The sequence below is a fragment of the Heptranchias perlo genome, chromosome 18, assembly GCF_035084215.1.
Source record: "Heptranchias perlo isolate sHepPer1 chromosome 18, sHepPer1.hap1, whole genome shotgun sequence".
Lineage (NCBI taxonomy): Eukaryota > Metazoa > Chordata > Chondrichthyes > Hexanchiformes > Hexanchidae > Heptranchias > Heptranchias perlo.
In genome coordinates this window covers 40,584,980-40,607,797 of record NC_090342.1, presented here as the reverse complement: position 1 = coordinate 40,607,797, position 22,818 = coordinate 40,584,980, and the positions used below count along the sequence as shown (strand labels likewise).

At 42.1% G+C, this 22,818-nt stretch overlaps 1 protein-coding gene across 6 annotated transcripts in view; it reads left to right on the top strand.

The window, feature by feature from the left end:
- Positions 1 to 3,864: 3,864 nt before the first annotated feature.
- Positions 3,865 to 22,818, top strand: part of LOC137334795 (rho GTPase-activating protein 8-like) — a 69,050-nt gene continuing 50,096 nt past the window's right edge. For 2 of the 6 annotated variants that reach the window (XM_067999779.1, XM_067999774.1), the window contains exon 1: positions 5,474 to 5,797. The gene's annotated coding sequence lies outside the window, so the exon portion shown is untranslated. The other 4 variants (XM_067999778.1, XM_067999777.1, XM_067999776.1 and 1 more) reach the window with 4 other exon arrangements.

The window sequence follows — 22,818 nt, the reverse complement described above, 5'->3', positions numbered from 1 at the left end:
TCAGCTGGAGCGTCTAGATTTAAAGGGCCTTTGCTCCAATAGATTTTGCTAGAGCATGGAACAAGAAGACACAATGGAGCAGCACAGGGGCAAGGCTGCTCCAAGATCCAGCGATGCTTCACTTGAGGTGCTACTGGCCAGGGTGAGGAGGAGGAGGGAACTGTTCTACCAGGCCGACAGGAAGAAGCACCCTGCCTCTGCCACCAAGAAGGCTTGGCTCGAGATAGCAGAGGAGGTCACCAGCAGAAGCAACATATCCTGCACTTGAGTCCAGTGCAGGAAGCGTTTCAATGACCTAACCAGGTCAGCAAATGTGAGTACACTTACTGATTCTCCTGCATTCCGTGGTCCACATCACCCCTCCCCCCCCACATCATTCTGCACTGTCAAGACTACTCCATCACATCACTCCTCACACCCACTTAAAGCTCATCCTCAATTTACCTTCACTTCCTGATCACTTCCTCACCTCCCCATTTGTGACTGCACCACTACCACTCACCCCAGTCCTGATCCAACGTGATGTCTCTGTCTGACACTCACCCTCTGATGCACCTCTTTCATGGTCAGCCTCACTCAAAGCAATGCATTCATCGGCTGACCACATCACCATCACTCACTCACACATCTGTACTTTCTCCCCTTCTAGAAGACAGTGCAAAATGTACGCGAGAGGGCGAGGACTGGAGGGGAGCCACAACAAATAGTGGTCCTCACAGAGGTGGAGGAGGAGGACCTGCAGATCAGCTGCATCTTGTGCGCCTGTCCATCGGGGAAGCCGAGACTGGCATACCACAAACATCTGGTGACACAATTTTAACATTCATCACACTCAACATGAATTGATGTTAACAATGATTGGCATGTTGAACACCTCAGTATGCTCATCACAACATGACACATCTGTGATGATGCTTAATATTGCCTTCTGTTCTCTTACAGGGCCTTCAGTGACCGCAGTGACGGGAGAGGGTGATTCCTCAGAGGTGCTCCCGGCCTCCCAGGGCGCACCGTCACATCTTAGCGAGCCATCCACCAGCGCAGATACTTACATCTCGGTGGGTCCTAGTAGTCAGTTAGTTGGGTTGGCACCTGGTGAGTCACCACACACAAGTGAGCATGAGCAGACAATGGTGGCAGGGGCAGCTGTGGAGAGTCCAAGTCAGTGGATGCACTCCTTTCCAGGTGCTGCTCAGCTGGACGCAGATGCTGAACACCGGGGGCCATCCTTTAAAAGGAGAATGATCAAGGGCCAGCAGCACATTTGCGAGGTACTGGAACAGGTGCCACGCACACTCTCCACAATAGTGCAGAGGATGGAGGAGTCTGCATTAGTGGAATGTTGGCACAGTGACGTGAGCATCTGTCTGAGATAGTGTCACAGGTAACTGCAGAAATGTCTGAGATAGTGTCGCAGGAAAGTGTGGGAATGTCTGTGATGGAGCTTCAAGCACAGCTTGCAAATGAGTCCATTCAGGCTCTGACAACAGCCGTTTGGACTCATGGTGAACAACATTCTGCCGCCTTAAACAGGCAGACCGAAACTTTACAACTGGGCTTCCAAGGCATCACACATCTCCTCCAAACTGTTCTTCCAGCAGGGTGGTAGGAGTAATGTGGACCTGGTCCAGAAGAGGGATGATGGCAAAAGGGGACATGGAAGTGGGGACACCACTCAAAGCGCACCTACGTCTCACCCGTTGCCCGCCTCTCAACCAATACCAGCAATGCTGCCTCCTCTCCAGGTGGCCGAGTCTGCCCCTGCACAGGTGCAGCTGGAGCAATCTTTGGAGGGGCCCTCATGGGCTCCAAAACCCAGAGGGCATAGGCCGAAAGCATCTAAGCAGTCCAGCCACGGACATGATCAACCTGCCACTGCCTCTGCTGCAGCCACAGGGGATGCACCACGTAGAAGTAGTAGGAAGAGAAAGGCTAAGGATTTGTGATCACGAAGGTCTGCACAAGGGTGTCTGACAAACTGTCATGTTTTTCATTTATATTTGTTTTTTATTAAAGTCACATTAAATGTTATCATTCTCACCACTACTGCCACGTCTTGCCCTTTGTTTACTGCCTTTTGTGATAGCGCCTTTTCATGTGCTTCATCATGAACGGCGACACTTGATGCCACCCAGTGGGTGACTTTATTGTGGGTGTATGTGTAGTTGCAGGACTGTTTTTTTGCAGGGGGTGAGGCGGGGTGGGGGCTGGTGTTGGTGTTGCGAGGACTGGATTATTCTCACTTTCTGATCTTACGAGAACCGTTCACATATGAGTGACTCCCTGACCTCACGAGCAGCCAGGTGAGCCGCTGCTTTGCCCGTGGGTTCGTCCTCCTCTTCCTCCTGCTGCTGCTCCTGCTCCTCCTCAATGTTGATTGCAGACGTGGATGCTGAATGAGGGGTGGGGCCTCATCAACCAGAACCCCTCTCTGTTGCACCGTGTTGTGCAGGCACAACACACTACTATAATACGACCCACTCTCACTGGTGCGTATTGAAGTATTCCCCCAGAACGATCGAGGCACTGAAATCGCATCTTCAGCTGACTATCGCATGTTAAATTACAGACCTGGTGGCAATGTGGCTGTCATTGTATCGACATTGTTGCTTGCTGATGGGGTTCCTCAAAGGTGTCATCAGCCGTGTGTGCAGGGGGTATCCCTTGTCCCCGAGGAGCCAGCCTCTAAAGCTGTTTGGTGAATGGAAGAGGTCCAGGATGTTGAATTCCCTCAGAATTAATGAATCATGGCAGCTGCCAGGGAATCTTGCACACACATGAAGAAATCTTTTGCGGTGGTCACAAATGAGCTGAGTGTTGATGGAGTGATACCCCTTTCTGTTGATGAACAGTCCTGGCTCGTGTGGAGGTGCTCGGATTGCACCCTGCATCTGTGGGAAGCCAGCCACAGAGTGGAATCCCACTGCTCTCTCCGTCTGGCTGAAGTCGTCCATGGGGAAGTTGACGTATTGCGAGGCCCTGTGAAACAAACCATCGGTGACCTGTCTTATGCACTTATGTGCAGACAACTGAGAGACCCCGGCGATGTTACTGGTGACAACCTGGAATGATCCGGAGGCAAAGAGGTTGAGGGCAGTCGTCACTTTAACTGCAATGGGTAATGAGATGCCGCCAGACCCAGTCAGGAGCAGCTCGGCATGAAGACGGCTACAGATGTCTGCGACCACCTGGCGACTCACTCTCAGCCTCTGTATGCACTGCTCCTCAGAGAGGTCCAGGAAGCTGAGCATCGGTCTGTAGACCCTCTGACGAGGGTAGTGCCTCCTGTGACGTCGCTACCTCTGTTGTTCCCCTCTGTGCTAATGTGCAGGTGCCTGTGGCGCAGCACTGTGTTGTGGAGCTCCAAGTGGCGGAAGTGCACGCCGTGTCTGACGAGGTGATATTCCTCATCCTCGGGTGTACTGGTGAATGCAGCCATCGCGCCTCCCATCCTGATAGTGTCAGTTTGAGGTGGTCTGAAAAGTTCGTAAATATGTGTAAACAGAACAATTCTGAGTGGAAACCAAGAATTTTCAGTCTAAACACAAAGATCGCCCAGCCAAGAGCTGAGTGCCCTGCTGCAATAACTGACCTTTTATCCCCATCTGTCAAACGGGGATTTAAATGTCCAAATAGCTGCCGACTGAAACCCGACGACTTCCCAATGCCGTGTTTCGCGCAGCTGGGGAAATACATTGAGGCAGCGTTGAAATCGCTTGCCTTCATTCTAAATTACATTTATTCATTTTTTAACTACTTTAATTAGGTGAATTGCTGCTTTAAATAACATTCCACGGGCTTTAATTGCCGGCGGGACTTCCGGGTTTGGGAACGGCTTGTGCACCCAGATGGTTCTGGGTCATGTCCGCTCTTCGGTGTCTTGGAGCCGGGATTCCTGCTCCCTCCTCAAAAAGCTGATTTTCTTCACCCTTCCGCCCCCAATGCACCCGGACTTTTGTTTTAAAATCAAGCCCATGGTCTCAAATCCTGCACAGGTTGAAGGTAAAAATTAGTACCAATTAAGAACCAGCTCATAGAATCTTTCTTTTTCTACAGAGATGTCAATGTCTGAAAATTTAAATCATACTCTAAATTAATTTTCATTCTGATGCTGGATTCACACATCAATTGCCCAATGGCAAATAAACATTTATCGGAAAAAATTAAATAATTTAGAATTTTAATGATTAATTTACAATACACTTTAAATTGATGCATTATTAACATTTTCTTTAAGCTCCCTGATTGAGACAAAGACTACTCGATGTAATACATATGCTTCTTTGAATAAAATTGATATTGAATTCAATTATTATAAATTCTGAAAGATAATTTGTATGCTAGATGACATTTTAAAATTGCTACCATACTAAATTAGATTTGTATTCTGTGAAGTTCAGATAAGGCCTATTCAACACCTCAGTTTTGCATCTTCAGCCTGTATTGCAGAGAAACTCCTATGCTCCAACTAAATCCTCTTCTCCGCTTCCCAAATTGGTGTAGCTTTTGCTACTTTAACTATAGAAATAATGTAGAATTGAAGTATTAGATAAAATTAAGGACAGATTGTGTGACTTTAAAATGGGGACTCAATTACGTTTGCACATGCTGGTCCAGTTATCCCCCATCCTTTAACCCTGCTTCACCTGAAGACTATATTTGGTCTTCACTCCCCGTGTGTAATATTTCAGGACATTGAACAGTATATGTGAATAAAACTAGTTTGACAAATTGTTAGTGCTGCAATGATAATAGTACTTATTGTCAACATCAAGCTAAAGCACACGTCTCCTTTAACAGTCCTGTTCACACATACACTAGAAGGGGATACTATTAAAATGCAAAATCTTGTCAGGCGTTTGTTGAAAGAGGAAAGTCTGAACATGTGTGTGTCATTTTCACCACTAATAACGTCATAAAAACAGTAATACGATAATGCACTTCGACGCAATTTACATTAGTGGTGACAAACAAAAGAGAAAAGCTTTATCAAACATTTTTCATTAAGACTACATACTGCTTAATATTTCAATTTCAAAGAATAAATAATGCACATTAATTGCTTATTCTTGACGTAGTTTTTAACTGGTACTTTACTTAAAATAATTAGTTTCTGATATTTCTAATTTTTTGAAAGTCCGGAAATGCCCATTGTGAAATGCGCAAGGTGCTGAATGTCGTATATTTTGACGTGGAAGCCAGTAAAACAGATCCAGGTTGTCTCGAGTTGTTTTTCCCTCTCGCGCCTACATTCTCTCTTAATGGCGGAAAATGTACTGTATTTAAGGATATTTTAAGTCGGCCAAAAAAATCTCACTCCTTCCCTTTAAAAATAAGCTGGAAGAATTTGTACAACAGGTACAGGAGGCAGGAACTGCACCGAAACGTCAGAAATTCCGGCTTCAAAGGAAGCAATCTCAATCCCACTATTCAAATTCTGAAGCAGGGTGTGTAGTTTGAGGCTTGGGTAAGTTTTTGTTTTGCGCCTTAAGTTAAGAGTTGAGTTTGTTCGCGTGCTGTCTCCTTGCCAACCGCGCGAGCTCCGGGGCCGCATTCTGACCAGCTTGCAGGGGAACTGGAGTTTGGTTTTCTGAGGTTTATTTTATTCACCTCCTTGAACAGTCCTCTTCATTTAAACAGGCTTCGCATCTAATTTACTTTTTTTTTTCCCTGAATGAGCCCATTTGTGAAGTGAGGACTGAAAGAAAAGCAACGCGCATGCGTTGTCTAAAGAAATCCTTATCAGAAGTTTGTTTTGCGCTGAAAGGAAAGTCACCTGGACAGAGATGCGGTGCAGGTAATGGGGAGGGGTTAATAACATAGGGTTTTGTTTGTTTTTTTTTAAACAAATCTTTAATTACAAAGGGGAAGGCGAGTCTTCCAGGCAGTAAGAAGAGGTTTTCTCGAGCTGATTGGAGCCACGGTTGAAGTGACCTGCGCCGGGATGACTTTGCAGCCTGAGATTGTTTGTAACTCGTTCTCGCGGTGAGTGGTCTCTACAGACCAAATCGTTACTATTAATTAGTGGGATTGAGATTGCTTCCTTTGAAGCCGGAATTTCTGACGTTTCGGTGCAGTTCCTGCCTCCTGTACCTGTTGTGCAAATTCTTCCAGCTTATTTTTAAAGGGAAGGAGTGAGATTTTTTTTGGCCGACTTAAAATATCCTTAAATACAGTACATTTTCCGCCATTAAGAGAGAATGTAGGCGCGAGAGGGAAAAACAACTCGAGACAACCTGGATCTGTTTTACTGGCTTCCACGTCAAAATATACGACATTCAGCACCTTGCGCCTTTCAGAGTAAGATCCACACCGCCTGAGGAAGGGGTAAGCCCCCGAAAGCTTGTGGGATTAAAAATAAAATCGTTGGACTATAACTTGGTGTTGTAAAATTGTTTACAATTACTATTAATGGACAGTGTAAAGGAGAAAGAACTTTCATTTATATAGCGACCTCAGGATGTCCCCAAAGCACTTTACAGCCAATGGAAGTACTTTTGAAGTGTATTCACTGTTGTAATGTACTGAATCTGCTTTGCTCAGTCTATTCGTCAACTGATCTGTCGGCCCAGTGTCTTTAATCGGAATTTGTTAGCGAAATCAATTAGATTATTTTTAATATGTTTATTGGTGGAATTATATTTTAATGAAAAGCTCCGCACTGTTATTTCTGATTAAGGACGTATTTGTTTAGAACCGAAAAGTTTTTTTTAAAAGTGAAGCAGAAATTACTCAAAACACAAAAGCTCGACAGTAACTTGCAATAAAGCCCCCTACGGTGCAGTGGCTAAATACACTGCGTGGTTTTGTACTGGGTGTACAGATTGGGAAGGTCCTAGTTTCCATTAGTATCCGTGATCTCAGCTAGTGTGGCAGGAGGAGTGTTCCTGAACTAGGGAAGGGGGAAGTCGGCCTGATTCCCACTAGTGATCACTGTCCAGTACTAATTGCTGCAAAGTGCACTTGTTAAGAGGAAGATCGGGTCCAGCTGTAATGGTGGGGTTTCAACTTGAGGCTTCATGTGAAAAGTCAATTGGGTGACACACGTGTGGAATTTCTGAGATGCACGGTGTCCAGTAACCTACATTCCCAATTAACCTGTTTTGTCACTGGTAGTCTGTGTACTACTGTTGGTCTCGGCACTTTGTTTAGAGAGGTAAACTAGTTTATATTGGACAATAAGGAATGTTTATTATCCTGCAGTCATTTCCTTTGCAAAAGAATTTTGTCGCCTAATAGTTTTTTAAACATTTGCTGTTTGTTAAGATCCATTTTCAGAAACTAAGTTTTGTAAACTTTCAATTTTACAAATGATTGTACAGCAAGTAGATAACTTGAAGAGGTAGGATTTATATCCCATCAATGAATTGATTAGGCAACTCACAAGCGATAAAGTCATCAATAACACGATCAGTGCCATCGGTAGGATGTGCATTATATCTTGAAATAGTCCATGTTGTATTTTATTTAACCTATGACAAAGCCTTCCATGATTAAAGTTATTTCTTTTGTAGCATTGTATGGCAAGAATTTCCTTCCCTGCCTGCCCCCAATTTTCTCCCCACCCCTGCTGAAGGGGACACTGATGGTAGATAGCAGCAGACAATATGACCAAAAGGATATCACAGCTGCACCAGATTGTGTCCTCAACCAATGTCCACACAGGTGCATTTTCAGAAATAGTCATTGGCTAGTGTCTAGGAACAGGAATTGTCACTTTGTTTACACTATTTTATGGTGCAGGTTATGAAGACATAGTTGGCACAGTCTTTCAATGTAAATTTTCCAAAGAAAAAATGATTCCCAATAATCAGGGTATGATGTAGTGACATCATCTCCATTAAAATGTTTTAAAAATAAAAATTAGATGGAGATGACATCATTTTGTCTGATAAAATGAATCACCAGGATATTGTTGACTGGTGGAGACATTGTAAGCTCCAACAGGTTTGTGAACAAGTTTGTAATTATTGCACAGCAAAAGTAACCACAAGTTTTGTTTGTATTAACTTATGGAGAGAATCATAGGTTACAGCACAGAAGATGGCCGTTCGGCCCATCGAGTCCATGCCAACTCTATGCAAGAGCAATCCAGCTAGTTCCACTCCCCCACCCTATCCCCGTAGCCCTGTAAATTTTTTCCCTTCAAGTATTTATCCAGTTACCTTTTGAAGGCCATGATTGAATCTGCCTCAACCACCCCCCCAGACAGTGCATTCCAGATCCTAACCACTCGCTGTGTTTTTTAAAAAAAGTTTTTCCTCATGTCACCTTTGGTTCTTTTGCCAATCACCTTAAATCTATGTCCTCTGGTTCTTGACCCTTCCACCAACGGGAACAGATTCTCTCTATCTACTCTGCCTAGACCCTTCATGATTTTGAATATCTCTATCGAATCTCCTCTCAACCTTCTCTGTTCCAAAGAGAACCACCCCAGCTTCTCCAGTCTATCCATGTAACTAAAGTCCCTCATCCCTGGAATAATTCTAGTAAATCTCTTCTGCACCCTTTCTAAGGCCTTTGCATCCTTCCTAAAGTGCGGTGCCTAGAAATGGACACAATACTCCAGTTGTGGCCGAACCAGTGTTTTATAAAGGTTCATCTTGATTTTCTTGCTTTTGTACGCTATGCCTCTTTATAAAGCCCAGGATCTCATATTCTTTTTTAACTGCTTTCTCAACCTGTTTGGCCACCTTCAATTATTTGTGTACATATACGCCCAGGTCGCTCTGTTCCTCTCCCCCTTTTAGAATTGTGCCCTTTAGTTTATATTGCCTCTCCTCATTCTTCCTACTGAAATATATCACCTCACATTTTACTGCATTAAATTTCATCTGCCACGTGTCTGCCCATGCCACCAGCCTGTCTATATCCTCTTGAAGTCTATCACTATCCTCCTCACTGTTCACTACACTTTCAAGTTTTGTGTTATCCACAAATTTTGAAATTGTGCTCTGTACGCCCAAGTGCAAGTCATTAATATTTATCAAGAAAAGCAGTGGTCCCAGTACTGACCCCTGGGGAACACTACAGTACACCTCCCTCCAGTCTGTTTCCTGTTACTTAGCCAATTCTGTATCCATGCTGCTACTGCCCCTTGTGTTCCATGGGCTTCAATCTTGATGACTAGCCTATTATGTGGCACTTTATCAACTGCCTTTTGAAAGTCCATATACACCACATCTGCATTGCCCTCATCTACCCTCTCTGTTACCTCATCAAAAAACTCCATCAAGTTGGTTAAACACGATTTGCCTTTAACATATCCATGCTGGCTTTCCTTAATCAATCCACACTTGTCCAAGTGACTGCTAATTCTGTCTCAGATTATTTAGAAAATGCATTGTATGTAATATGTGCCTAGAGCTCAACATCTGATTAAAGGGAAGATGTACTATTGCCACAAAATCCTAATTGTTATAAATTGATATTGGTGTCACAGCTGCAGTGTTTCTGTGCTTCATAACTGCCTGTTTGAGGTTGCCTGGAAGCAGGCATTCTGTGTAGAACTCTCCCCAGTGTGATTGAATGACAAGTGCTGCTTAAAATCCACTGACTCCATTTGTGAGTTTTTTGTTTCATAATCTTTTTTGTTTTCTCTTGTCCTCTCATAAAAGCACTGACAGGCTAAGGTATAGAAAACTGAGCTTCTTTTGCTGTGCTTTATTCTTCAGTATTGTTAGTGACAGCCTGGCAGTAGACATTTTATGTAAAATTCCCCTGATGTAATGTTCTGAAATTGTGTTCCATTATTGCAAAATGGAGCACTCCCCTGTCTTAGTGGGTAAAGGCATCGGCCAATGTACAGTTTTGTAGGTGCCAGTTGTCTCCACATGGTCAAGTGGGCAGTCTTCATGTGATCTGGAGATGTCAATTTAAATTAGTGACCAGTAGATTTAAAACATATACTAAGAGGATTTACTTTTCTCAAAGTGATAATTATAAACTGACCAGAACGTCCAACATGTCCCTGAGCACTTTTTAAACCCAGCTGAAGGTGTGCTCAGTGTGCTATCAAGCTCAATAGTATTAGATGGCATCCACAAGAGAGTCTCCAAAGTCAGATCAGGAACTGAGTCTGAAATAGTAAAGTCACTTCTGCATTACTGTGAAGTGAAAACCACTTTGCAGTGACACAGAAGTAACAGTGTAGCTGCCTCTTGTATTTCATATTTGGTGGCAGAACTGTTTTCAGCTTAGCTTAGTTGGTAGCCTCTGGGTCAGAATGTTGAGTTTGAGTCTGCACCAAGGTTTGGGTGATTCTAGACTGACACTCCAGTGTAGTACTGAGGGAGTTCTGTGATGTCTGATGTAGTGTCCTTTGAATAAGATTATAAAGCTGAGATCCAATCTGCTAGCATTCCTCCCTCAACTAATATCTCCTTTTTAAAAAAAAAACACAGATTGATGAATCTTTCATTTCACGGCAGTCTGTGAGCGTTTTGGGTGCAGAATGGCTGCCACTGTTGCCTGCATAACAGTCAATGCACTTCCAAAAGTGCCTCCTTTTTAAAATTTTTCTCAATCAATTATTTCAACCAAGCCTTTTGTCACCCCTAATCTCTCCCTTCCTGGCTAGACCTATTTTTCTTATGTCTACCTGTAAAGCACCGTGGATGTTCTTTTTGTTAAAGGTACTATATAAGTGCAAGTTGTTGTGCTACCTTGCAATGCCTTGGCAATGTACCTCAGGTAAAACTTCAGTCAAATGTTGGCAACTCCACCAGTGTGACTATTTTCCTTACAGTCTCAATTGTGTCAGATTTGAGAATACTTTTTATGCTGTTAATTGTGCAAAAACAAGACACACTGCAATTGCCCTTACTCATTTTTGTTTAAAGAAGCTATGCTACCTTTCATCACATGGGGAAACAGGATCAAATAGCAGCTGGATCTACATGATGATCTTGCAGCTGGATTCTGATCAGCCCATTTTCATTCCAAATCCAGCACTGGCAAGGAAGCTGGGTGATAGTCTGCATTGCAGTACATTTTTAAATATAGATTACGGATGGTTAAAACCAAATTTTCAAGGGGGGGATTAAAAAACAATGCCCAACAATTGGTCGAAAAGTTTTTGGTTTTGAGTAGATTCTTTTTAAAGGAAGCAGGAAATACCGGAGCAGGTTGATGAGGATAGTGCAGTTGATATGCATATGAACTTTCAAAAGGCATTTGATACAGTACCACATAATAGACTAGTTAGCAAAATTAAAGCCCATGGGATTAAAGGGGCCATGGCTACATGGATACAAAATTGGCAAAGGGACAGAAAGCAGAATGTAGTGGTGAACGGTAGTTTTTCAGACTGGAGGGAAATGTGCAATGGTGTCTCCCAGGGGTTGGTGTTGGGACCACTGCTCTTTTTGATGTATATTAATAACCTGGGCTTGGGTATACAGGATATAATTTCAAAGCTTCCAGATGACACGAAACTCGGAAATGTAGTAAACAGTGAAGAGGATAGGAACAGACTTCAGGAGGACATAGACAGGCTGGTGAAATGGGCAGACACATGGCAGATGAAATTTAACGCAGTGAAGTGTGAAGTGATTCATTTTGGTAGGAGGAATGAGGAGAGGGAATATAAACTAAATGGTACAATTTTAAAGGGGGTACAGGAAAAGAGACCTGGGGGTGTATGTACACATGTCTTCGAAATTGGCAGGACAAGTTGAGAAGGCTGTTAAAAAGGCATACCAGATCCTTGGCTTTATAAAGCGAGGCATAGAGTACAAAAGCAAGTAAGTTATGCTAAATCTTTATAAAATAATGGTTAGGCCCCAGCTGGAGTATTGTGTTCAATTCTGGGCCCCACACTTTAGGAAGGATGTCATGGCCTTGGAGAGGATGTAGAGGAGATTTACTAGAATGGTACCAGGGATGAAAGACTTCAGTTACATGGAGAGACTGGGCTTGTTCTTCTTAGCGCAGAGAACATTAAGGGGAGATTTTATAGAGGTGTTCGAAATCATGAAAGGTTTTGATAGAGTAAATAAGGAGAGACTGTTTCCAGAGGACACAGATTTAAGGTGATTGGCAAAAGAACCAGACCAACATGAGGAAAAAAAATTCATACAGTGAGTAGTTATGATCTGAAATGCACTTCCTGAAAGGAGGGTGGAAATAAATTCAATAATGTGTTTCAAAAGGGAATTGGATAAATACTTAAAGTGGAAAAATTTACAGGGCTATGGAGAAAGAGTAGGGAAGTAGGACTAATTGGATAGCTCTTTCAAAGAGCCACCATAGGCATGATGGGCCAAATGACAGCTTTCTGTGCTGTATCATTCTATGATTCTATAATAAGAGAGGTGGAGAAGTGTAGGAAGGAAATTCGAGAAAGTTGGACCCAAGCGATTGAAGGCTCTGCCCCCGGCAAAGTCTCCATTTCTCGGACTCTGGGCTCTTGTACTACCCCCGCCCCTTCCTTTCGTCTCACTATTGACAGGAGAGCATTGCGGTCTACTCGCAAATTCCCTTTCTAAAAAAACATGTACACCCTCCTTCCATCTCACTTCCTTCCCCCTCTTCTACCTCCCTCGCCAGTTAAGGGGTTGGGAGGAGAAAATCCACACCGTAAGTCAAAAAGTGTGAGGAAAAGACCAGCAGGACATATAGGAAGATTAGGGACAGTAACCCAAATAAATGTTCTGTATGCAAATGTAGGTAACATAAGAAATAAAACAAGTTTTTGTTAGAAGCATAAATTCAGCTTAAACAGTATGATATAGTAGCCATTACAGATTCCCGGCTCCAAACTGGACATGATTGGGAGCTAAATATTCAAGGCTATAGGCTCTTTAGAAAGGACAGGGAATTTGCCATTATGGCAGCCATTTTTTTTTTGTAGGTTTCTCTTTCTCTTTCCCTTTCTGATCACCCTTTTAACATGTTTCTTCATGTTCCTACATTCATCCCAGGGAACCCTTTTTCCCTGCAGGACTTATAGAGGTCATTTTTCTTCTTTATTTTACTTCTAAGTTTATTGATCTACTTAGGATCATACTTGATTAATCTGAGTTTGTTGATTCTTGTTATGTATTTATGCTGTATGCCCAGTATTATTCCTTTAAAGGTGTTTGACTTTTCCTTTTACCCAAGTGTTGTTTCATAGAAACATAGAAAATAGGAGCAGGAGTAGGCCATTCGGTCCTTCGAGCCTGCTCCGCCATTCAATATGATCATGGCTGATCCTCTATTTCAATACCATATTCCCGCTCTCTCCCCATACCTCTTGATGCCTTTTGTGTCTAGAAATCTATCTAGCTCCTTCTTAAATATATTCAGTGACATGGCCTCCACAGCCTACTGTGGTAGAGAATTCCACAGGTTCACCACCCACTGAGTGAAGAAATTTCTCCTCCTCTCAGTCCTAAATGTCCTACCCCATATCCTGAGGCTGTGACCCCTCGTTCTGGGCACCCCAGCCAGGGGAAACATCCTCCTTGCATCCAGTCTGTCTAGCCCTGTCAGAATTTTATATGTTTCAATGAGATCCCCTCTCGTTCTTCTATACTCGAGTGAATACAGGCCGAGTCGACCCAATCTCTCCTCATACGACAGTCCTGCCATCCCAGGAATCAGTCTGATGAACCTTCGCTGCACTCCATCTATGGCAAGTATATCCTTTCTTAGGTATGGAGACCAAAACTGTGCACAATACTCCAGGTGTGGTCTCACCAAGGCCCTGTATAACTGCAGTGAGACATCCTTGCTCCTGTACTCAAATCCTCTTGCAATGAAGGCTAACATACCATTTGCCTTCCTAACTGCTTGCTGCACCTGCATGTTTGCTTTCAGTGACTGGTGTACAAGGACACCCAGGTCCCTTTGTACATCAACATTTCCCAATCTATCACCATTTAAATAATACTCTGCCTTTCTGTTTTTCCTTCCGAAGTGAATAACTTCACATTTATCCACATTATACTGCATCTGCCATGTATTTGCCCACTCACTCAACTTGTCTAAATTGCCTTTTTGCATCCTCCTCACAACTCACGATCCCACCTAGTTTTGTGTCGTCAGCAAACTTGGAAATATTACATTTGGTTCCATCATCCAAATCATTAATATATATATTGTGAATAGCTGGGGCCCAAGCACTGATCCCTGCGGTACCCCACTAGTCACTGCCTGCCACCCCGAAAAAGACCCATTTATTCCTACTCTGTTTCCCGTCTATTAACCAATTTTCAATCCATGCCAGTATATTACCACCAATCCCATGTGATTTAATTTTGCACACTAACCTCTTATGTGGGACTTTATCAAAGGCCTTCTGAAAATAAACCACATCCACTGGTTCTCCCTTATCTGTTCTACCAGTTACATCCTCAAAAAAAAACTCCAGTAGGTTTATCAAATACAATTTCCCTTTCATAAATCCATGTTGACTTTGTCTAATCCCATTGATATTTTCTAAGTGTCCTGTTATCACATCCTTTATAATAGACTCTAGCATTTTCCCTACTACTGATGTTAGGCTAACCAATCTGTAGTTCCCTGTTTTATCTCCCTTTTTTAAATAGTGGGATTACATTTGTCACCTTCCATTCTGCAGGAACTGTTCCATAATCTATACAATTTTGGAAGATGACAACTAATGAACAACCTCCACCACCCCCCCCTACCCCCAATCAATTTGCTTGAGTTGTTCTCTCATTTCTTTCCTTTTATAAATTGTATATCTAGTTCGTTATCCTTGGAATTTCTGAATCCCAGAGCCTATTGAATTTAATTACTGTGTGGTCACTGACACCCAAGGTTGCCACAACTTCCAGTTTCTGTACGATGTCTGAGTCATTTATGAATACCAATTCAAAATGAGCTCTGCCTGTTGTGGCTTCTTTTAAGCACTAGGTCATAAAACAGTCATGCATTACATTTATCAACTCTGACTCTAAACCACTAGGGTTTTTCCAGTTTATATTTGGTTGATTGAAGTCACCCGTCAAAATAATTTTTCTGTTCTTGCATATTCTTCCTATCTTTTTTTAAAAAAACAGCTGTCTTGCTTCTTACTCTTCCCTGCTGTTCTATGGCATACCCATAGTGTTAGTTTGTTTTATTTCACAGTAGACATGTCTAACCAGATTAGTTCATTGTGCAGTATTCTATTTCCCACAGATTAGGATTACTGCTGACATGAAGGATAAACACCAACATGGATTTGCCAAGCCAAACGACCTGTTTCTGTGTTGTAATTTCTATTTATCCCATATTTTTCTAATGCATGATTTTGGTTTTCCCTCACCTGTTTGAACACTGTCTTCAGACTGCTTCCATGAGAAAGGTGAAGCCAGACATGTGTATCATTGCATAATTATTGGCTTTTGCTGAAAGCTTGTATTGCACAATACATAAAAAGTCACATCTTTAAGTACATGTCTATACAGCTTGTAGAGCTGAACCACAGGGGAGCTGGCAATTTTCAGCATTGCCAACATGTAGAAAGCTATGTTTAAATTTCCCACATTAATTGTAAGCACTTTTTAAAAAAAATCAGCAAATCACAGGACTTGAATGACTCCTCGTATGTTGATGACCTAAGCATTTTTCTTGACAACGAGATAGGCAAAGCAAGACTGTTTGAATTCCATGAATGGAGAAAGCTAATTAGATCAGAATTTTTATAACTGTAGGAGTTATGAAAACACCATAAAATTGAACTGTCATATCCAGCTCCCAGAGACTTTTTGAGCTTTATTATGCACATGCTTATTGTGACCCTTACTTTCAAAGGGAAGTAAGAATTTGACAGGAAGTCACATGCCATGATTAATAGCAGAAAGCCTCTTAAAGGGCTGGTGTTGGAAAACACTTTGTCATATTTATACACTAAGCAATCATTCTACACAATGATGAGACAACATAGCACCTGTTCTAATTACATAATGTGTTATAAAGTTCAGTTTAATAAGATGTTGATAATATAAAAGTAAACAAGGGCAGATATCAAGTTATACAAAGAACTGACCAGGAGTGAAACTGGAATATTCTTCAACATCAGGCAAACTGCCTACTAATGCAATTTTAATTGTTGGTGTATTATGGACAGCAGATATGTGGTTCTTTTGCCACCAACAGTACTCTTTTCAATATAAATGATCCAATCTATAGAGATCCAGTGACATTGGGGACCCACAATTCAGCTTTTGTTGGCTCTCCATTTAATACTAAAAGCACAATGCCAGAATCCCTCCATTTTGGCAATAGAAATTGTGGACCTCTAGACTGGAGATTGCACTTTCCGTTTGAACACTACTCCCCGTTGACCACTTTCATGAGGTACAAGTGCTAATAATGTGCTGTGTTTGTATTAGAGCTACCACTGGTGGCAGTGCTGCAATATAAATGAGGCAGCTGTGTCATGCTCCCACTGGCACAGAGTACCCCTGGAAGTGTTATTCTATCATGTGCTGGCAAATTAAATGACTATCAGGGGCACCTTCTCTCTGGTCTACGTCAACCTTCATAAACCATCAGGGAAGGTTCAGGGCTAGAAGTGAAAGTTATAATTGTGATTTTTTTTTTAAAACCACTTTGCATGTGAAACCTTGTACTTGTGTTTCTGCTGATGCTCTGGAATCCATCCTGCAGTATAAATGCAGCAAATTTTAGACTAATGGTAACCAAGACAACAACTTGTATTTATGTAGCGCCTTTAACATAGTGTAACGTTCCAAGGCGCTTCACAGGTGCATTATCAGACAAAATTTGACACTGAGCCACACAAATAGGACGGGGTGACCAAAAGCTTGGTCAGAAAGATAGGTTTTAAGGAGTGACTTAAAGGAGGAGACAGACTCGATCACTCTGTTGGAAGCTGTTCTGTATAATGTCGAGATATCAAAGTTCTTCAATGTTATATTTTAGAACCTCTGCCATTAAGGATGGCCGTGTGATGTAACAACAATACACTGTGCTTCTGTCCTTAGTTAGGAAGGCAATCTGATACCAGTCCTGCGTGTACTTTTTTTTCATAAATAATAAACTATATAGTATCCTCCCATCCTTCCTTGAAAATGTTATTTTTTATATATATATTTGTAAACAGCTCTTTCACTTCTCTCAACCATAATGCTACCGTAGTGCTTCCAACCCATTATAAATCATAGTTCAACAGAATAGGCAAAGGGTGTAACCAGACCAATTCATTTAAGTGTGCAATTTACTGATCCAGGCCCCTATTCTCGTATACTGATACATTATTCCCCTGTCTCTCTGGGTGCGTCTGTTTTTTATTTTTTTTAAAAAAGACTCATTTCAAACTCCAGGAACCCAAGTCTTTTACCAGTCAGCATGACTGTCCTATATGCTAATTTTCTCCATTTCTCCTTTTTTGCTTTTTAGCATAGTTTTGTTGTGGGTTTTTGTTTCTTTTTAAGCTGTGAGTGATGATAGCGTTATCAAAAGATCAAGTTTTCATTTGTTGCTCGACCTGATGGCATGACAGAACTAACATCAGAGTTGCAGTCATTAACCTGAGGTGCTTCAGTGATTTTGTGGCTATTATGTTGTTTCAGATCTCCCACATACCTAGGCTCAGTCACTCTTTCCTCCAAGCCAATTTCATTCAAAGATACCATTAGCATTCAATGTTTCCAATAAGAATATATTTTTTAAGATCTACTTATATAAACGAGGATGCGGGGGATGTGTGGTAGAAAATTGTTTTAATAAGAAGCGCTGCTCCCTGAAAGAGCACATTGATAAGAGAACTACCCAGTTTAGATTAAGCAGTGGTGGGGCACTGCAGTTAATCTCTCAACACCTTTATGCTCTATGAAGCATCACTCGGCGCTCTTTTTATTGGTTGTCATCTAGTAAGCCCTGCTATGGATGTTGGCTGAGGATATGATCAGCCTGAGCTGTGACGCCTCTGCAGTCAAATAGCCTGAATATGAAAAGAGGTCACTGAGGATGGTTAGCACCTGTGGAACTATACTCCAGCACAAGTCAGTGATTTCAGGAAACTGCTTGAGATCCTGCTGAGACACTCGAGGCTTCCTTCACCATCCTATTACATAACTTAATAAAAAGCTATGTTTTTACATTGCAGTGTATTCTGTATGTATAAAAATGTGGAATCCAGTAATTTTCCTAGTGTACATAAAGGAATACACAAAGCTATATTATATATAATATTTTTAATTGGTTCAAACTGGCCAGGAAGGGTGGAATTGCATGGCTCTGACACATCATCTGATGACCATTTTTGAGCCAGTAAACATTGAGTGTTAAGTTTTTCTGTAGATTTTTTGATGCAAAAAGAGAAAAGATAGAGTAAGGGATTTTTCTTGACAGGTTTTAAAAACCCACACTCTGGAGTACTGCTTTTATTAAAAGGGCAATATATGTTAAAATAAATATATTGCTATAAAATTAAATATTATTTACACAATTAGTAGTAAACGCTGTAAAAAGATGAATTCAAATTCATTTACAATATGGCTATTATGCCAAACAATTGCTGAAGTGCTATTTAATGATGCCTGATTAGATATGGTCATTGAAACATTAATGTGTATTTTTTTCTCTCTCCATATATCTTTAGTGACAGGCAATTTCTTTATCTTCTATTGTGTTTCATGAAATCCATTTAGGGAATAATCAAATTGCAAGCGAACTGCCTTTTATCTCTCTGGCACCACAATTTTAAAAAGAAATCCTTCAATTTAAATATCAAAAGAGGTTCAGTGTTGTGAAAGAAGACACACTGTGCAGTACGTTTCATTTTCATTCTGTTCAGGCAAGAAAACTTAAATGAAAAGCTTATGATCTGGTACAAAAATCATAAATGAGATGTAGCATTATCACTGAGGAACAGAAAATGTAATTCTGAAAAGAAATCAATTTCCTGTGTCTGTCGGAGTGAAATGTTCTTTTAGCCCCAAATTCCTGGCTATTTTTAATATTATTTTGCATGTCAAATACTAGACAGTGTCATCTTTTGTTGTGTTAAGTCATTAGAAGTCTACAATAAATAAATATTCACTAGTATTTTAAAGAGTATTGGAACAAGCTTATTCTTTATTCTCCCCTTCTACCCCATGTGTCAGGAGTTGATTTCTGAATTCATCAGAACATTTATTATCATTGGTCTAGTTACTGCAGGGCTGTACAGACATAGGGGGCTGAATTCTCCTCCTGTTGGTTGGTTAGTGGTGGAGTAGGAATACCGCCCACCCAAGTAAATCCGCCACTAACCCTCTGCAATTTCCTCCCAGGGCCCTCATTTGCTATGCAGAGTGAGTTTTGAGCTGTAATACTGCTCCTGATAAGTTTATCATTGATGGGAGGAAGGGGAATTCAGTTCTAGTGCTGCCTTTAAAAGGCTAGAACCAGTTAAAGGGGAGCATCACTTTCTGATCGGCAGTAGGAAGGAAAATGTTGGCATCAGCATGAGAGGGGGGGGGGGGGGTGGGTGGTAAGCAGATGGAAGGACCACAGATTCTCACATGGATCTCTGAAGGTATTGCTGGCTGCAGTGAGGCTCGGAAGAGACAGACTGCTGGGCACTGAGGCCCCTTAAGACAGTAGTGCAGCCCGTCCGGAGGGAGGTGGCAGAGGCAGTCAGTGCAACCGACACTGGAGAAGTGAACACCTTTGGCTGAGGAGCCTAGGGAACCAGAACCAGTCTAAATGGGGTAGAAGAGCAATGGGATCTAGGGGTAAAGACACAAAGTACTGACACTGGTTAATAAGTGAACCAAGCATTGGGGGTTCATTTCTACAGGGATGGAATTGAAAAGCAGAGAGGTTATTTTAAACTTGTATTGAACCTTGGTTAGACCACACTTGGGAGTACTGTGCACAGTTCTGGTCTCCATATTCTAAAAAAGATATAGAAGCACTGGAGAAAATACAGATAAGATTCACAGAAATGAGAGGATATACTTATCAGGAAAGGCTGAACAGGCTGGGGCTATTTTCTTTTTTTTAAGAGAAGGCTGAGGGGTAACCTGACAGAGGCCTTTAAGATTATGGAAGGGGTTTGATAGGGTAGATGTGGAGAAGACGTTTCCACTTGTAGGGGAGACCAGAACTAGGGGTCATAAATATAAGATAGTCACCAATAAATCCAATAGGGAATTCAGGAGAAACTTCTTTATCCAAAGAGTGGTAAAAATGTGGAACTCTCTACCACAAGGAATAGTTGAGGCAAATAGCATAGATGTGTTTAAGGGGAAGCTAGATAAGCACATGAGGGAGAAAGGAATAGAAGGATATGCTGATAGGGTTAGATGAAGAGGAGTGGGAGGAGGCTCGGGTGGAGCATAAACGCCAACATAGACCAGTTGGGCCAAATGGTCTGTTTCTGTGCTGTAGACTCTGTAACCTGCCGAACGCCTTGGAAACTGTGACAGTCTGGGAGGTTTCTGCAGCATTAAGACACCAGGAACAGCTTCTGAACACATTAGTGGCTTCCAGAGTGACAGCTGACAGTGCTGCCAACATAGATGATTTGAACAGGACACTTTCACAACCCTTGCAAGGCTTGGTTGGAACAAATCATTCTGCACTGACACTGACAAATAGCTCTTCTGGGTCTGTGCCTAGCACCAGTGGGCTGCAAGAAGTGATTGCAGTTGCACTGAGTCTGCTGCCTTAAGGCTCCCTCCAAAGTCCACACATGAGGGAGCTTCAAACATAGGCCCAGCACTCTTGCCATTGCAAGAGAAAAGCTGCCAGAAGCTGGTCCCTCGAGGACAGCTGGGATAAGAGTCAACTCTGGCCTCGAAGGCTCCAATGGGGACAATCCCAGCCGCCCACTGTGCAACTTCATCTTACTAGGAGAAGTAGATGAGGAGCATGAGCAATGGATTAGCTGGCAGAAAAGGTGTTAAGAGGTAATTGTAGATGAGGTGATTGGAAATTTTGCACTTTTTAGTGAATATGTTGTGTAAAGTAAACATAGCTTGTGCATTTAGAGTTCTGAGTTCATTTCTGTGTATGCTTTCACTTTTTTGGGGGTCTGGTGATGGATGGGAAATGTAGACTTTCATCTTATAAAGGAACTTGACAGAAGTCTTTGACAGTAGTGGCCTTGTGACATTGTGATGTGTGGGAGGAAAACAGGTGGGTGTTAGGAACAGGAGTAGGCCATTCAGCCCCCTGTGCCTGCTCCGCCATTTGATAAGATCATGGCTGACCTGTGATCTAACTCCATATACCCGCCTTTGGCCCATATCCCTTTGATTGCCAAAAAGCTGTCTATCTCAGATTTAAATTTAGCAATTGAGCTAGTATCAATTGCTGTTTGCGGAAGAGAGTTCCAAACTTCTACCACCCTTTGTGTGTAGAAATGTTTTCTAATCTCACTCCTGAAAGGTCTGGCTCTAATTTTTAGACTGTGCCCCCTACTCCTAGAATCCCCAACCAGCGGAAATAGTTTATCTCTATCCACCCTATCCGTTCCCCTTAATATCTTAAACTTTGATCAGATCACCCCCTAACCTTCTAAACTCTGGAGAATACAACCCCAATTTGTGTAACCTCTCCTCGTAACTTAACCCTTGAAGTCCGGGTATCATTCTAGTAAACCTACGCTGCACTCCCTCCAAGGCCAATATGTCCTTCCGAAGGTGCGATGCCCAGAACTGCTCACAGTACTCCAGGTGCGGTCTAACCAGGGTTTTGTATAGCTGCAGCATAACTTCTGCCCCCTTGTACTCCAGGCCTCTAGATATAAAGGCCAGCATTCCATTAGCCTTATTGATTATTTTCTGTACCTGTTCATGACACTTCAATGATCTATGTACTTGAACCCCTAGGTCCCTTTGGACATCCACTGTTTTTAACTTTTTACCATTTAGAAAGTACCCTGTTCTATCCTTTTTTGATCCAAAGTGGATGACCTCTCATTTGTCGACATTGAATTCCATTTGCCACAGTTTTGCCCATTCACCTAATCTATCAATATCCCTTTGTAATTTTATGTTTTCATCTACACTGCTTACAATGCCACCAATCTTTGTGTCATTGGCAAACTTAGATATGAGACTTTCAATGCCTTCCTCTAAGTCGTTAATAAATATTGTGAATAATTGACAGATCCCTGCGGGACTCCGCTAGTCACATCCTGCCAATGTGAGTACCTATCCATTATCCCTACTCTCTGTCGCGTTTCGTTCAGCCAACTTCCTAACCAAGTCCGTACTTTTCCCTCGATTCCATGGGCTTCTATCTTAGCTAACAGTCTCTTATGTGGGACCTTATTAAATGCCTTCTGGAAATCCATATAAATAACATCCATTGACATTCCTCTGTCTACTATTTTAGTCATCTCTTCAAAAAATTTAATCAGGTTTGTCAGGCACGGCCTACCTTTCACAAATCCATGCTGACTCTCTCTGATTAACTGAAAATTCTCGAGGTGTTCAGTCACCCTATCCTTAATTATAGACTCCAGCATTTTCCCCACAACAGATGTTAGGCTAACTGGTCTATAATACCCTGGTTTCCCTCTCTCTTCTTTCTTAAAAAGTGGAGTGATATGTGCAATTTTCCAATCCAGAGGGACAGTTCCTGAATCTTGGTGATTCATTTGGTGATTCAACCTTTTATTTATTGAAAGCACTGAGTTATCAGTGGCTCCCTCCTTTCTTTGGCTGCAGGCTGCCCTGTCATAGATCCTCTCCTTCCTGTGCACTGTCTTCATGCTATAGGATTGGGGACCCACCACCCCCTCTTCATCACCACCTTCAGCAAGACTTTCTTCATTGCAACATTATACAGAAAGCAGCAAGCTGCAATAATTATAGACACTCTTGCTGGACTGCATTACAGGGCTCTACCAGATTTATCAAG